Below are 17,526 nucleotides of genomic sequence, written 5' to 3'. Positions count from 1 at the left end.
AGGCAATGAGAATTGTCAGCAAGTGAAATAGGCATTTCAGGATAGACCATACTGGGTGACATACTTTGTTGACAGAAAAATTTTAAGTTTTACTAATGTTTCAGTAGTAGATACAGCACATAATTCGAGTAATACCAGAGCGTTTTTTATAGTGTGAAGGGACAATAAATACGAACCAAAACTTAGGACAATGACTGATGGTAACAAAGTTTGATGATCTCCAATAAAAAAAGGAAGCTAAGTTAATTCCCCTTCCTCTGAGTTAGTTTTAGATTTGTCAAGACAGTGATAAGGATACAAACTGTCCACATCATATAATTCTCTTCAGAATTTTCATTTCGAAATAAGACTGGGTGGTAGTGGTGGAGGGGAGGGGGGGTTGAGTGTTGTACAAAAGTGATTGTCATTAGTGAATCATGGCATATGCTCAATGTCTTCATATGTTACATACAGTCATAAATGGAATATGGGACGAATTATTTGTAATTTAAGTCTGAACATACAGTTACTTATCTAATTCTGTCTTCCAGGATTCTATAAGCTTATTGATGTAGGCAATGTATAAAATGAACAGATTATATTCTGAATACTGTTTCTGCTATTTTGTTAGTGGGTCATATAGAGAGCTTTTGTATCACTTTTCTTTAACTGCGACTTGAAGTTTATCGATATTTTTCTACATTCTGCACTGAGGTAAACACACTAGAGATATTTTATGTCGCTTTTCTTGTGTCCTTCGCATTCCCTGTTAGTTTGTTCTGTCATAGGTTCTGTACTCTTGAGGTGAATACCACTATGAGTTCTCAAGTATCTAAACAAAACTTATGGAGACAGATTGCAGATCCCAATATGCATAGAATGAGTCGAAAGATGTCATTTCATTTATCTACAATTGCATTATTGTCATATCTAAAGCATTGTTGCTTCTAAATATCTGTATGGCCTGATTGACTCCACCTGTGACATGCTAATGTCCTAGTCCAAGACCAAAATATTTTTATGTATCATGAAATGGGAAATGAAACAAATAGCCACATTAATGTTTAGTTGCCACCCTTTAGAACACAGATATTTTGTACACATCCAAATGGATATTAAATTTTTTGGATGACACTTTCTCTCAGTGTCAGTAAAAGGAGTTCGCTAAGAAGTTTGCTAAGTGGTCAAGACATTGCATGGACCATAATGTCTGTATTACACTCCACTGGAGAATCTCTATAACTACGGGGATCGACGTTTCTCCAAGGGGAGAAACATGTTGCATTTTGAGGATCACGTTTCAGATTCAGAGATTCAGTTGCAAATGAGGATATCTTTTTTTTCTTTTTCTTTTTTCTTGTTTATAGGAGTCACTGGTGTGTTCCTGAGTCCTAAACTTCTTGCATATCAAGACATATCTCACCCATTTTGCCTGTGGCCCGTAAGTCTTTGAGTTGTACTTTCAGTAGGAGCTCCTAGTAGATCAAAACGTCTGCATCTTCTGATAACTGTGTAATACAGCATGTGATGGTACATCTGTAGTGTCTGTCGCTTGATCACCCTTGGTATGCTTGGAAACCAGTACATTCCTTTGCCATTCTGTTCCTTTGGTCTTTTGCTCTATATCACTCACAAAGTGTTACCCCCTTCACCACCATGTACAGGTTATCTGCAACATCGACAATTCATTGTAAACTTAGACACAAGAGATAGCTGATTTTTAGTCAATGGAGCTTACTTACAGAAGTCATTAATGCCATGTTGTGGTACTTCAGCGATTACTTCTCTTCCAAATGAATCCTTGTTTTCTTCAAGTGGCGTTTACCACAGTCTGGTCCTCAAACAAAGACAACCATTGGCTATACCAATTCCACATCCTGTGTCATTAATATGGCAGTCAGATTTGCTGGTTAACCAACAGCTGCAGCAGACTCTAGACAAAATAGTCGTAAAAAACAATGTCACTTTTAAATAGTTCTATCAGGTATGTTCAGCAATATAATATATGAAACTAAATATTAAACTCCATGTTATGCAATGTGTAGCATAATGGCGTTATACAATATATTAAATTGCTACAGGTAAAGTCAATACTGTGCCACAGTATGCTCAATCAATGTGAGGTAGAATGTATGCAATTAGTAAATGATATAGTAACAATAAAGATTCACTGATAAAATCGTTCTGGCAACTGAAGTGGTTCCTCAGTAATAGGGACTCTAATTTAAGCTCTTTATAAAAGTACATAGCAGCTTTGTGATTTCTGGATTGAAATGCAGTGTATAATTTCTATTTACCATCTCCTTTTCAGGCACAGGTCTGAGATATTATAAAGTTCTTTATTTTTTCCTTCCTCTTTTTCGTTGTTGGCTTTACACTCTCTCTCTCATTTCAAATTTTGATAGTATTGCATTTAACATAATATAAATAAGATAGTTATTATGATATAAACGATTTATGAGCTGTCATATATTATTCTTAATCATCAAGTGAAAGTAGATATATCTTTACTGTATGTTTTCTGATGTGAGATAAGAAAGGTCCTGAAAGCCATATTTAAGTTCCATCCCTAGTTGTTCTGTTCCACTAGTTTATTTTTAAACTGATGATGGCATATTACATTGTGAAATTTCATTCATGGTATTGTAACCATTAATTATAATACCTTACACAGTCCTTCTGACAGAAAGATTGTATTCAGTAAACTTGCACTTTCAATATTTCAGTATCATGTATGGACATCTGTCCTCAATATCTACTAAATGGACTTTCTCTTTTCCACTCCAAGCAGCTCGATGCAATTTCTAACCAATCTGTGGAATGTTTATGCCTTTCAACGAGACTAAATATTCTCAAGACATCTCTCTGTTTAAGGCTGCATGACATGTCAAAAATGCCAAAAAGTTAATGAAAATAATAAGAGAGGTAAAATGATCCCTATCAAGGACAAACATAGAATTTCGTTTTTATAACAGAGGGAAATGATAAAGTCAAATAACACAAAACATATATGATTGCAATGGCAATAGTTGTTAGTCTTGTTGGTGGGCCATGTAGGAAAGAAACTCTTTTCGTTATTGAATAGAGCACAGAAACTTTAACCAAATATATTTGGAATAATGATGGCATTTTATGGAAATATAACTTAAGAAGATTTATTCATTTATAAGATGAAATACCTTCTTTCACATACAATGTGAACATATGACTTTAAAAAATATTCATAGACTAAGCATATTTTCAAATGTTTCATAACTGACCATTTGAGACTTCTGTAGTAGTTTTATAGGAAATAATTATGTGCCTAACATAGATCAGAAACCTGTAAGTAAGAGTTACTAGATACACTGATGTTAAGGAGAGTTGGAATGCCTTATCCTGACAATGTTAAATTTAGCGCCTTGGCATTCCTGTATTTCAGGAACCACTGTAGCCATTTTCATAAGACTTTTACAGGACATTAATCTTTATGTTCTGAGTCTACTAAACTACAATATTTGCATTTCAGCCACTGCTTTCGGGAATACAATTTTTCAATTACACAGTTAAGATTTTTGTACTTTTTTGTTTGTTATCCTAAATAATTTTCATTATACATAATATTATGTTCTCCTTTTAGTTCAGCAGACTCAGAATATGTGCATCATCACTCCCTGAAAATTTGAATAATCTACTCGAAGTGGTTCCTGATATTTAAGGAAAAATGCAACAGGAAATGAAAATTTTCAGGAAGGCTTCTAAAGTTTCAAAAGACTGTAACTCACTTAATATATACTTAATATTTTATTTACGGTCACTCAGAAGCACCCTGCATCACATTATATACCATCCACTTCATCTTTTTCCAAGGTTTTTCTTCCGTTCTTCTTTCTGGACTCAGTGGCCAACAGTGCTGCATGCTCTAGTCTATCAATTCGAACCTTGTCCATCCGTTCAAGTTCTCTGATGCAGTTTGCTCCAGGATTAATTTCCATATGCTGTGTAGCACTTTCACACTACCAATGCTGCCATCATTAAAAGCAATAACAGCATCACTGACCCCCTCACTTTAGTGACTTCATTCCAACAAAAAGATTTTTTGGTAAGCAAGTCAATATAAGATTATTGAACGACTCATTGGGATTCTGAGTCGGACAATGTAGACACTTCTTCAGTAATTCAGGATTTTCCAGGTCTCTGTAAACAGGTTTTATGATATTCATGACTGCTGTTCGGATGGAATGTTTATGGCTGTATGAACTGATGAATACTGGGTACTGTGTTAATTGGACCATGATTCAGGTCCAGGAGGGCAAAGGTGGTGTACTGGTTTTTCATCAGTTGACAGTCTGTTTAAGAAGGTAGGCCGTACTGCCTGCTTCATTTTCAACAAATTGCCAGTATTATTTCTAATGGCTATCCCATAATACAGCTGTAGTTCTTCAATCATTTTGTCTGCCAGTCTACCTCTTATAGTTTTACCATCAGAAAGTATCTTGACTCTGAAACTTCGTTTAAACTTCCTCGATCTTGTGCCCACCCTCTTCTGGACACGACCAACACTTTCCAGTTTTGTGATAATCTTCTCACCATAAGGCTGAGCTGCTACTGCACTGTTATATGCTTTTGTGTCTCCATCACCTAAGAACTTAGTGTATCACATTCCCCCTTTCGTTCACAGAATGACTAAAAATTACAATAGCTGCAGAGGCATCCATACCACCTTTTGTTCCTTCATAATTTCTGTCACTGATATGGCTTTCTTCATTCGTTGGTTTAAATTTATAGCAATGTTTGGTTAAATTCTTAGAACTGTAGCCGCACTTCCACCAAGTGCCATCAAAAGCTACTCGTATGTCAGTCATACCATCATTTATTTCAACAGTTTCGTTTGCAGCACCCTTCATTGGCTCAAATGTAACAGATTCCACCGCAGCTCCAAGAAATCCTGCATACTTGATTTTACAAGGTGGGAGTGGCATATTCATCACAGAACACATTGTTTCTGCTGCAGTGTGTCCTTTACCAATAGCTCTCAATCCATAAAATCACCTAACATTGACTTCAAAATAATTATCTCTACACTTAGCAGAATTCCAAAATGAATAAGTATATAGACAACTGGCACAATTAACGATAAGTTTCCTGGCTAGTCCATTTGATACCTTATTGTCTTCATGTAAACTAACTGGCCCTCCACATATTTTACAACACACACAGGCACCTAACACCCTTGTTAGATGTGTAAATCTATCAGGATACAACCTAATGTAACATTTACATCACTTTCGTTTTGAGAAAACTGTGTACCACAATATTTTATTTTAATCTTAGAAACACTAATGGGTATTTCTCTAAACACTAACGAATTTGCCTGTATTTCATTGTCTGTAACTTCACAGGCCACATGTTGAACACAGTGTTTCCCTTTATTCGAAAATCTATTACCATAGACCCACATTTCTTAAAAACACTTCATTTCGGCGTCATACTTTATTTTTTGAGCGATTTACCAAGCTATTCCTCACTTTTTCTCGGAAAAACGTTAGCACTTCGACATACAATTCGTGTTTATGCTATGATATGATACGATACTGTTTTTCACAGTGCTACTAATACAAACACGTAACTTAATATTTATAACACAGCAATCCACAGCCTTCTCCATAAAAAATTATCGATTTTATTAGATCTTGAAGTAATGCGCATAAAAATTTTAACATTTTCAACCGATGTATATTATATTTAAAACCATAAAATAAAGTACTTCCCATGTGATTTAATAAGTGATACATATATAATTTTATTCAGAAAACTGCAAATTTTATAACGAGATACAAATCCAAAAATGTGAAAAAAAAATTCTGTTCTTACTCCCATTAAGGAAAATACTGATGAGATGACTGTTATGGACAATTTAGATTTTTTTTTAGTAACCTGAAAACTGTAGTGACAATTCTGGCATCCTAATATTAGTTTTGAAAGTGGTACCAATTGTGAAAATGGAATTGTATTGAAATCATAATTTATTACTCTGTAGATGTTTTATATAGTTAGGACCTAAATTAGTAATGACCATGTAAAACATTTAAAAATATATAATAGTGTGTTGTCTACACAACTTCAAATTGTAAGACAGTATTTTTGGTAATGAGAAGTTTAGATTTTCGTGTTTTATGGCAACAGGTAACCTACTACCATAACAGTAACACAAAAATCTAAAAAGTGATTGTGAGGTGTAAGTTGAAACCACAACAGAGCTAAAAGATGAACCCTTAATATCCTGCTGGAATTACCGTTTATATGTTTAGAAATACTACTTTGAAGTATAAATTAAATGAAACTTTCTTAACCATATTACAATGTTAAAGGGCCCAATAAGTAAATAATCTATATCCATATGAAGTATTTGATTCACAAAATCCATCTTTTAGGATAAAGTTCTTCAAGTTCCACATAATCATGTTAAACCAAAGAATAGTGGAATCTGAAATCATATAATCAGCATTTAATTTATATTTGAACGTTTCCTTCTAATGGAGAACTAAGATTTAACAAATACCTAATAACTTATGTATAGAAAGTTTAATTTCAGCTGCATTTGGCTTTGAATTGTAAACGCTGTTACTTGTCCAATTAAGTATTAATAAATTTCGAAATGTTATTTGGTTATGAACTGCTTCTCCTACAATGATAATGCAACGTATTTATATTTACTTACCTGATTAACAAAAACCCATCAATAAATGTACGTTATGTCTAGGTTCTTTATCAGGGTGTTTTATGCAGGAATTAAGTAATTTATAACATTGCCTAGTAAACTAAGCTATTTATTTAGGCATTGAGAAGGGGTTACCGACATTCATATAGCCTTGCTCTAAATGAAGAAGAAATACCTTCAAAAACAAATCCTTTTAATAAGCAAAGAATCATTATAGATCATAGAAATATGTAAGTACAGTTAATGTATAAAATATAATTTCTTTTAACATTACCTCTCACATTTAGAATTCCTCTATTGACAAAGATAAACAATAAACTTGAAAGTTATTAGGAACTTCTGCCTTCAAATGAAACTATGTGCAAATTGTGATGTAAGTGAAAATTCTGAGTTGTTTTACTTGTGTTTAGATACATCATATCTCTAAAATGTGTCTTAATGCATCAATAGTGTAACTGTTGTGCCATCATTGCATTTTCAAATGATATAATTAGAGAATATACATGGACCCACAACAATCAGCTGACTATATTCATGCATTATTACTGGAAGGTACGAAGTCCAGAAATGAAAGAATAAATTTCTTCTTAGTAACAAAATGCTTTGTCAGTCTATTTGAATATTTTATCAAAGATATAGCTCAGGTTCATACATATTCAATATTGCTTAAATTTTCAGTTGATGAAATTTTGCTTTTGAATTCAGCCATGATATTGTCGTAGGTTTTATAGAATCTTTAGTTATGAAGATTCAATAGTATGTGCATAATGTGCACATTATGAGTCAATGTTCATGAACTTATCGACCAACTTAAAAGAATATTACCTCTAAGCCTCAGAATCCCACAAAGACATGAAATGTTTTGTAGGCATGAAATTGCTATTGTGTGTACTGCCCTGAAAATGACTGTAAAATTCTTAAGAGATGGTTTGTACTCAGTGAGCACTCAGCACTTCAGGTCTTTAATAACAGTGTTAACATGTAATGGAAAATCACACATATTGATAAAAAAATTTATTGTGTGCAATGTACTTACTGTACTTCTAGCGTAAGACACTTTAAAATTGAAGGACTGGGATTTCTGTCTTTCACAAACAGTGCTCTAACACATACTCCAAGCATGTCTCATCGATCAATACAAATTTTCAGCTTCTCAGACACTACTCAGTTTCCATCCAAACCGTTTCATTTTCAAATTCTACAATAATGAATGACAGAGGTGAATTGTGAAAGAGTATATATAATCTCTAATTGCATGTGTTTTGAGACAATATGGTACAGATGCTCATAGCCAAATATCTCTCCTTCTGTAAAGACAACAAAAAGCACTTCAAAGTAATGTCCCCAATTTATCCTCCCAACATTTTTTCATGCAAGTGCGCAGTAACTGGATCAAACAACATTAATCTCAGAAACTTCTACAAATACCATTACCACTTACTTGCACAACATTCTAGTGTTGCAGGACCTTCATAGTGACTACTTTGGAAACTTTGTACATCAGACTGGAGCTCAGATACGTGCTTATTGTTCAGAAAACAATGTTATGCAGCCACATGAAAATTTTTAGTTCCATTTTTCATAGCAGAACATGAAAACATTTGATCAGCATCACAGCTATGAAGTTAATTCATTAGAGTCTTACAGATTACATATGTTAAAAATGACTCACCATATATCACATATAACAATACTTTCTATGAACATCACCAAGAGTGGAGCAGACAGTTCTCGAGCTCAGTGCAGCAGTCACACAACCATCTATTCATCCAGTGCACATAGTTTGAGTGCAATTATGCTGTGGCTATTTATGGAATATATCTGTAAGTCATGGCACAATATTGTTCTTTGTAATGGTTTACAGCATCAAAATATTCAGTGTTTCAAACTCTTCAGCGATATTGTGCTGATTAATCAAGTTCAATTTATTGTATGTGACCACTCATAATATTATAATACTACTGATTTCTGCTCAGGCTCCTTTGAGACTTTTCCAGTTACCTGTAGTGTTGGTCTGGAACATTTGATAACATTGTTTTGATAACTGTGGGTATTTAAATGTTAATCCTAATGTAATACAAAGTTTTAAGTATCCTATCTCTTACTTTTTATTTTTACCTAGTTTGTTATCGTTATCAACTTCCAGATGCTACAATCTTTCATGTCCATAACATGTACAGTGTTTTGGTTGTTTTTTATGGAGATTTTTCAGTCTGTTTGAGAAAGCTCCTCTGTTCAAAAAACAATAAAGTTTCTGAGTTACTGAGATGGTAGGATTTGGCTATGAATACACAGTACACAAAACGTGCAACTATATGTGAGAAAATTGTCAATAAATTGATACAGATTACAGCCACTACAGGGACCAACATTACTGGTGTCTTTTTGGCCTCCAAAAATATGGTAATGATGATTATTATAGTTATTAACACAGTCACTGAAGTTCAGTTACAAAATTTTACACTGAGATATTTACTTTAGTCACCACAATTAATGCTTGAAAGTTACTTTAGTTTCCTCAGTGTATGGATTCATGTTACAGTGCACAAGTGGGAAATATAGGTCTCTATGTTCGTTATTCGATCTTTAGTTGATCCTACGTTTCTCTTGTGACAGAAAAATCTTACATTCGGTATTTTTTGTATATATTTAAGTAGAAAGGTGTGATTTGAATTATGGATGCAACCAGAGATCCCTCAGTGATGGTTGAGAAAGACAGTTTATGAGTTGAACAGAGGAAACTGTACAACTCTAATAGGGCCATACAGATCAACATTAATTTATTTTATGCTGTCTAAAGCTACAAATAATTGCAAGTTAAACAGCGACATGGTTATTGGTAGAATATATTAGATACTGTCATTTTCTTCCGTTTTCCATCATACCTTAGTTGCTTCACTATTCATGGAGGTATGTTCTATCTCTGCTACTAAATGTAGAGCAGTTGGTTTTTTGCCAAAAAAACAAAAAGAGACAACATTTCATTTACTCAAAAAGACAGAACATACATACATGAATAAATCTTCTTTTGTGACACAGAAAATTTCCAAATAGTACACATTGTGTTATATTTTCAAACCTGATGTACCAGAAAAAACTAAATATGCTTACACCTTCAATAACCGGTTGGCTTAGCAGATTTGCACATTTTGTAATTGACAGTTGATGATTAATATTTTCAACTGGTATTATATATTTTTAAATAACCACATTCTTAGAACTGATGAATTTGATGTGATCTTTTTGCATACAGGTTCACACCAAACATCAGTGAGTGGTGCTATGGAATATACACTTCTGCAGGTAGCTACATCAGAATCTTTCATTTTGTGTGTTCATGTTGTGCCTGCATGTTATGAACTTTCAACTTTCTAAAAGTAGGCTGTTGAAATTTTTTGTTTGTAAAACATTTTTCTATTAACTTATAATGGTATAAAACCTATATTCATTTATGATATCGAAGCTATGATCATTTTTAAAATATTGTCATTTACGTAACATGATACTCTCATGCTTTGTAATGACATGAGTTAGAATGCCAATTAAACATTTCAAGAACATGAATTCTGTTTTTGTGCTTCATTTAAACTCATTAATTTGTAACATCAGTCAACGAAACATAAACACTGATGTCTTCATATTATGGAAAGCATTGCAAAATATTGCTTAAAACTGATACTTTTAGAAGTAAATACTAACATTATAGATGTAAAAATTGACATTAAGAACCTCTAATAGTATTTCTAATGAAGTCGTTTAGCAATCTTGCTTGGAGGTGTTTAATAGGAGTACCTGGTCACAAAACACGAACTACAGAGTTAAATGGCTGTAATTACAGCATGTGGAACAGTTTTGTTTTCTAATTCCTCCATCAACCATACCACAGTGAATAAGTTTTGATCATTTTAATATGTATTTTAGTGAAGCTACTGTGTAAGATAACCTGATATCACATGAATGAAACGAACTTGAAGACTGAAAACAACCAAAATTTATTTTGTATTCTGGACATCCACAGCTGTTGAAAGGCATGATGTTAGGACATTAATGGTAACAAGAAGTTTAAGGAATAGTGTTCGGTTTCTTAGCTTTAATATCTCATTATCCCTGAGCTAATGAAGAAGTGTTAACTTTTTGTGACTTTCTCTTTCAGAACTAAATGAAAATTCGTTTAGCCAAAATATAACTGAATAAAACTACTGAATGGCTGATATGTCAAAAACTGCAGTCACTGTCAGATAGTAACTTTCTCAATAGGACTAACCCTTTCATTATAGGAAAAACCAAATCCTGAAGATTGAGGGTAGCAATATACAGAATGACAAAATAACAAAACAAACACAGAGAAGTTCTTTTTGCATGTTTTCATCAACCAAAACTTATTAGAAGGTAACACAGTTAAACTCATTTATAGATACATCAGCAGTTGTATGGTATTTGTGTGACTTTAGTATTTAGTGATTACATCCAGAAACTTACATGTTTAAGAATTACAATGCATATCAGAAAAGATATTTATAAGGATACTACTATTCCTGAGATTACATACAAATCTAATATCTAATTTCGCTTATTGTGTACTTGAAGTCCTCAGAGTGAAATAATTTTATAGTGGTTGGGAATATGTCATACACATTGCAAAACAAGCAAAAAAACGAGGTATCACTATACAAGTATATCAGCCATATCTGAACATTTGAAATTTCTAAGAAAATATCTAAAAAACTTCTTCAATATTTGTTTCTAGCTCACACTTCTGTGCTTCTTTATTGCAGTAGCGTCCTATTGTGCATATTATATGATATTTGTGAAACTTTTACTGTCCGATGATTTGAGTTCCTTTCTGACGTTAACACTAAACACAGCTTGAAAAATGTAATTGTCTGTGTGAAATCTGTGGTTTCTTCTGATTATCTTACAGAGTTTTCTTTCTTTGTTATGCTGGTAAACATGTCCAGAAAGTCTGTTCATTGTTAGTGGTATCAGATACTTTGTCTGCTGTCAGCTGTCAGAAATGATACATGTGGTTTGGCAATACTGGCATTTTTTTATTTTATATAGAATAGATCAGAGAAACTCGAAGTTTTTTAACAAGAACGGAATAAAATGCTGCAAAGACTTAGAAATATTGAACATTGTTTTGGAGAGTCTGCTCTGAGTAAGACAATGGTTTATAAGCGACATAAGCGTTTTGAAGAAATTCTTGAAGACGTTGCAATTACATATGCCCTGGATGCCTCAGCATATCAAAGGCAATAAAATCGTGGAAAGGATGAAATAAATGGCTATGAACCAACTACAAATCATCATTGATGATATTGGCATATCGTGATTCACATATGAGCTGTAAATAAGCAACAAGCTTATATATGCTATGAAGTAGGTTTATCAACAAAATACAAGTACAAAGTGTAAAGATTTTGGACCTGTACCTGGACCACTATCTTTATTGGGAAACACAATGCCTAGTCTTTTGCAAGGATATAACCATGATTTGACTGTACAACAGGTTTCATTCCACAATTCACATTTCTGCTTACGACCATCATGAAGTGTTAGAAGATAATATAAAAACATTTAAGTTGAACACAAGTAATTGTCAAAATATGTATCTTCGGTTATATAAACCAATGTTGACGAAAGTAAATGCGATAACATTTGTGTAAGAGGCTAATTTACTGGCAATTAGCATGACTGCTTCACTTTATATGGTTGTGGAGTAAAACAGATGAACAGTTGACAGGTTTTAAACTTCGTCACGGTGTGTCTAAGCAGCTTGCCAGTAATTGCCAGTAAATTAGCCTTTTACACCATGTTCCCGCATTTCTTTTGACAAAATTAGTTTACGTAATCGAATTACATATTTTGACAGTGACTTGTGTTCGATTTAAGTCTATCGGCTTTTGATACTTATAAGACTTGATTAAGGCCTAAAGACATAATCTAGATTGTGGAATTAAAATCTGTTGTACAGTGAATTGGTGGTTACATCTTTCAAATAGTTTTATATGACTGTGGCTCCACATAAGAGTAAAATCATACAGTGCCTAATGAATGACCTTGGTTCAGCTTTGTTTGCAGTACAAATATTACTGTTACACTGATATTAAAAATGAAGAAAATAGTTTATTCTGGATACTTCCTCTCACTAAGAGGTTAGAGAATTACCTTCCGGTGAACTCAGCATTTATTGACTATTTCCTAGAACAGACTGAAAAGCTTTCTTCAGGAAAAAGGGAGTTTTGACAAGTACCTCACAATAAATATATTCGTTTACGTCTTTTGTCAATACCAATATTTGTCTTTTCTGGAAAAATACTGAAAATGCAAGACTAGCACTAAAAACAATCTCTAGAATCAGTTCAAGGTGTTAAAATTAATACAGAGTCAGGAAAATCATACACATGCGTTGAGCAACCTGCTCAAGTATTCTGAATGTCATGTAGATAATTTAGTGGAGTTGAAGACTGTATTAAAGAGCTTTATGTTAGGAAACTCCTAATCCATCAAAGGATATCTTCACTGAAACACTTAAATTTAACTTTTATGGCCAGTTTATAGTCATAATTACCACTGTAATACAGTATTGCAAAGTCATTTTACTGTACTGCATTTACATTAAATGAAATGTACATCGTTGACTTCTGGAGACGACGCTCCATGGTAGCCATAGAATATGATTAACGTAATGTACTGTAATATGAGTTGGCTCGACATATGAAATGTTTTGAGTGTTTTGGATCTGAAACTTCGATAGGAAAATCTGTTCCAAAAATGCTGAATTTCGAACACCGACAGCAGCGAATGCAGTTTCCTCAGGTGTTCTTATTTAAAGTTTACAACAATGAACATCTACTGACACATGTCATAACAGGTGACAAATGGCGTTAATGGGTATTACGTCGGAACTGTGGTTCAGTTGTCTGAGGGAAAGCATCCTGAATTGCCAAGACCGAAAAAGCGCTCGACAAATGTGGAATGATATCACTGTTTTGCTCATGGTGTTCTCCATTTTAGGGGCCAAATTTTCAATAAGGAGTACTGCTTATAAGTGCAAAGCCGATTGCGTCACGCGGTCCTAAAGAAGTGGCTACGTTTATTGTGAAACAATTCGTAGCTTTTTCACCACAATAATGAATCTGTTCACACTTTGTTCCTAGTTTGTCAATTTTTGGCTGAAAGGAATATCACAATGACGTCCCAGACATGGTCATATGTGACTTTTGTGCGTCCCACAAAATAAAAAAACTCTCAAACAAGTCTTCGTTTTACGAGCAAGATGCGATTAGAAAGTAATGCTGACAGAGCTAAAAGCTGTCCTGAAGATAGAGCTCCCAAAGAGTTTTGGAGATTGCACTAAATGCTGGGATAAGTGCATAATATCCATTTGGGACTGCTTCTCGTGGGTGTTACAAAAAGGTACGGCCAGACTTTCAGGAAACATTCCTCACACACAAATAAAGAAAAGATGTTATGTGGACATGTGTCCGGAAACACTTAATTTTCATGTTAGAGCTCATTTTAGTTTCGTCAGGGTGTTTTTCCACCTACGCTCAATGGAGCACGTTATCATGATTTCATATGAGATACTCTACCTGTGCTGCTAGAACATGTGCCTTTACAAGTACGACAGAACACGTGGTTCATGCACGATGGAGCTCCTGCACATTTCAGTCGAAATGTTCGTACGCTCCTCAACAACAGATTCGGTGACCGATGGATTGGTAGAGGCGGACCAATTCCATGGCCTCCACGCTCTCCTGACCTCAACCCTCTTGACTTTCATTTATGGGGGCATTTGAAAGCTCTTGTCTACACAACTCCGGTACCAAATGTAGAGACTCTTCGTGCTCTTATTGTGGACGGCTGTGATACAATACGCCATTCTCCAGCGCTGCATCAGCGCATCAGGGATTCCATGCTACGGAGGGTGGATGCATGTACCCTCGCTAACGGAGGACATTTTGAACATTTCCTGTAACAAAGTGTTTGAAGTCTCGCTGGTACGTTCTGTTGCTGTGTGTTTCCATTCCATGATTAATGTGATTTGAAGAGAAGTAATAAAATGAGCTCTAACATGGAAAGTAAGCATTTCCAGACACATGTCCATATAACATATTTTCTTTCTTTGTGTGTGAGGAATGTTCCCTGAAAGTTTGGCCGTACCTTTTTGTAACACCCTGTATATATATATATATATATTTGCACCATGAAGAGAATCAAGATGTCGCTGGAGTCATCATATTGCTTGTAAAGTTCCTTGGTTAAAGCAAACTTAACTCATGACTTGCAAGTAACAAATACTTGTCAGAATGGAAAGGGAATTATTTCATATGCTCCATTCCGTTCTTTGGTATTTCAGGCAAGACAAACTCTAGGAGCCACAGGATGACATGTGCACAAACAAATTAAGGGATCAAAACTGTAATTAGAGTATCTCAAAAATAGCCAATTTTTTTCAAAAAATTCAAGTTCCTACATGTCACACTTTGTCAGGGATGTTATATGGAACTAATTTAGTAAATGGCGTATATTTAAAGCTCCTTAAGCAGCAGTTTAATACAGTCTAGTCTCTAGAATCTCTTAGCACTTTCAATTGTATAGCCTACAATTAGCTGCATCCTATACTCACCTAGTTGCACCAAAAAGCTGTACTCTGAAGGAAAGAGGTAGTACTCCAGGGTCACACTGTAAAGTCAGCCAACTCTTGACACACAGTGTAGGGTTGATGAGATCTCCAGTTGGTTGTTTCACACATTCAGGCATATGGAACAGTTAAATAATACGTAGGTGTTGACGTAGGTGTTGACTCAAGATCCAATTGGTGATGTTATACGATTTTCTTAGTTCACAATGGAAACTGTTTTATGTAAGTGATGGAGTTGTGCTCACAAGAAAGACTGAAGTTCTCTTTAGTTACTTATGTTGAACTTAAATTTTGCTAAGAAAAAAGTCTGAATATACATTCTGTGACTGCTGTAAGCTATAAACACTGCAGTGAAATACATAGAAAGGCTCTATACAAACAGGACATAGTAACATTTAGTCAAACTTTCCCAAAAGTAGATAACATCTTATTTTGATCTGTAACTTATTGTCTGTTATATCTAACATATGTATTGGGAGGCAAATTAATTATATCTCGGTAATAATAATAATTACAAAAACTGGTGTTGACTAATGATAAAGAGACTCAACTAAAATGACTAAAGAAAACATGAGAATCATATGGAAATCATATGAGAATCATCATGGAAAAAATCGACAATCCTAATAGAGGAGAAATGGAAGTTCTGAGAATAAAATTATGAAAGTCAGATTTAGGATTATATCTAGAAAAAATGCTTAAAAGAACAACACTCTCTACAGACATAAAAAATTTACAATACAAGAAAGTAATAATTCAGAGAAACTACTTTCAGAAGTGATAAAAAAGTAATATCATGGAAGAAGAAAGAAAGATGCTGGGTATGATATTAAACAATACAATAGCACCAGTATTTGAAATAAGAGATAAGACACAATGATACAAATGTACTGGAAAAAGTTATGAATGAAATTTGGAGAAAAATTTTTATATTTTACATGCACATACGAAAGCTGATTAGTATTTAATTGACAGAAAGAGCTGAAGAATACTTTGAAAAACTAAAAGATGATTGTAGGTGGTTCAGTAAAACACATCAACAGCAAAAGGTAATGTACATAAATGAAAGAGGAAACTGAAAGCAAAATAAAACACATGGACAAAAGAAGTAGTACGATTGCCAGTTAAAATAAATCAAAGAATATAAGAAAGGAATTTGGCACCAGAAAGGAGAAACAATAAAACTGAAAAAATATAAACGTTTTAGGCAAAGACAAAACCTAAATTATCCGTTTACATGTCTTTCCCTATAATGCCCTATAATTAAAAATTCCTCTTCTGAAAATTCTTAAGCTTTTACAGTTACAGACAGGTATCGCTCTGTGACCTAACATTTTTAATTGCACTGGCTGGAAGTGAATACAGCATCAGAATATATCTGATACCTGTTCCTAAATAATATTTCAATATTATATTTTTTGGATTCATTCTAGTATGATTACATTTTTATATAGAACTGAATGATGTCTGATAGATAATTCATTAGGTGAATTACCTATTTACTGTCCTGTCGCTCATGGTAGCTACCTCAATATCTGTCAACCTACAACTGTGACTTGAAAGTTCTTAATATTCCAGAGTGTATCATAGTATAGTAATGTAAGGTAAGTTGACATCTGCAGTGGAAAATAGTGTTTGTATTTCACATGTTTCAAACAGAACTGTCCTCTAGCTTATGTCAGTGCCATCCCTGTAGTTTATCTCAACAGCTTTCACTACTAAACCGATAAGATACTTGGCATCCTAATTACCTCATAGGTCCTTCGAGCATCCTCTAGTATACTTTGGACGTTTTTGATGTTACTTTGCAGTTACCAATGTATTGGAGTACGTCCTACTGTGGTTCACTTGTTGATTTTAACTAAATGGTTTTCTCAACTGTCTTTCTTCTTGCAAGTATGTGTAATCTGTATAGGACAGCACAAGAAGATAGAGACAGATATTTTGTGAAGCGACAGAATGAATCATTCAAGACAAAATACTTTGTCAAGACTCCAAATAATTTTGAGTGACGGTCAAACTCTCCATTTTCTTCATTTCTTTCGTCCTAAGACGTTATTCATCCATTGATAAATGAAGGACTCTTCCAAATTCTTCCACTTTTAGCTATATCGTAAATCCACTGCCATTTATGTCTTGTACTTCGCTCTTGGATGTCTGTAACTGTGTTGCTCTCCCAATGACTTGTTGTTGATGATGT

General features: G+C 34.0%; 1 long non-coding RNA gene across 1 annotated transcript; it reads right to left on the bottom strand.

The window, feature by feature from the left end:
• Positions 1-423: 423 nt before the first annotated feature.
• Positions 424-15,471, bottom strand: LOC126106569 (uncharacterized). The gene is made up of 3 exons (XR_007523367.1): positions 15,312-15,471; positions 1,722-1,912; positions 424-1,648 (listed from the first exon to the last, which is right to left on the bottom strand). It is a non-coding gene; the product is annotated as an uncharacterized LOC126106569 (long non-coding RNA).
• Between the last annotated feature and the right edge of the window lie 2,055 nt (positions 15,472-17,526).

This window comes from Schistocerca cancellata, chromosome 10, assembly GCF_023864275.1.
Source record: "Schistocerca cancellata isolate TAMUIC-IGC-003103 chromosome 10, iqSchCanc2.1, whole genome shotgun sequence".
Lineage (NCBI taxonomy): Eukaryota > Metazoa > Arthropoda > Insecta > Orthoptera > Acrididae > Schistocerca > Schistocerca cancellata.
Note: the sequence above shows the minus strand (reverse complement) of the source record. Positions and strands in the feature narration are given on the sequence as shown.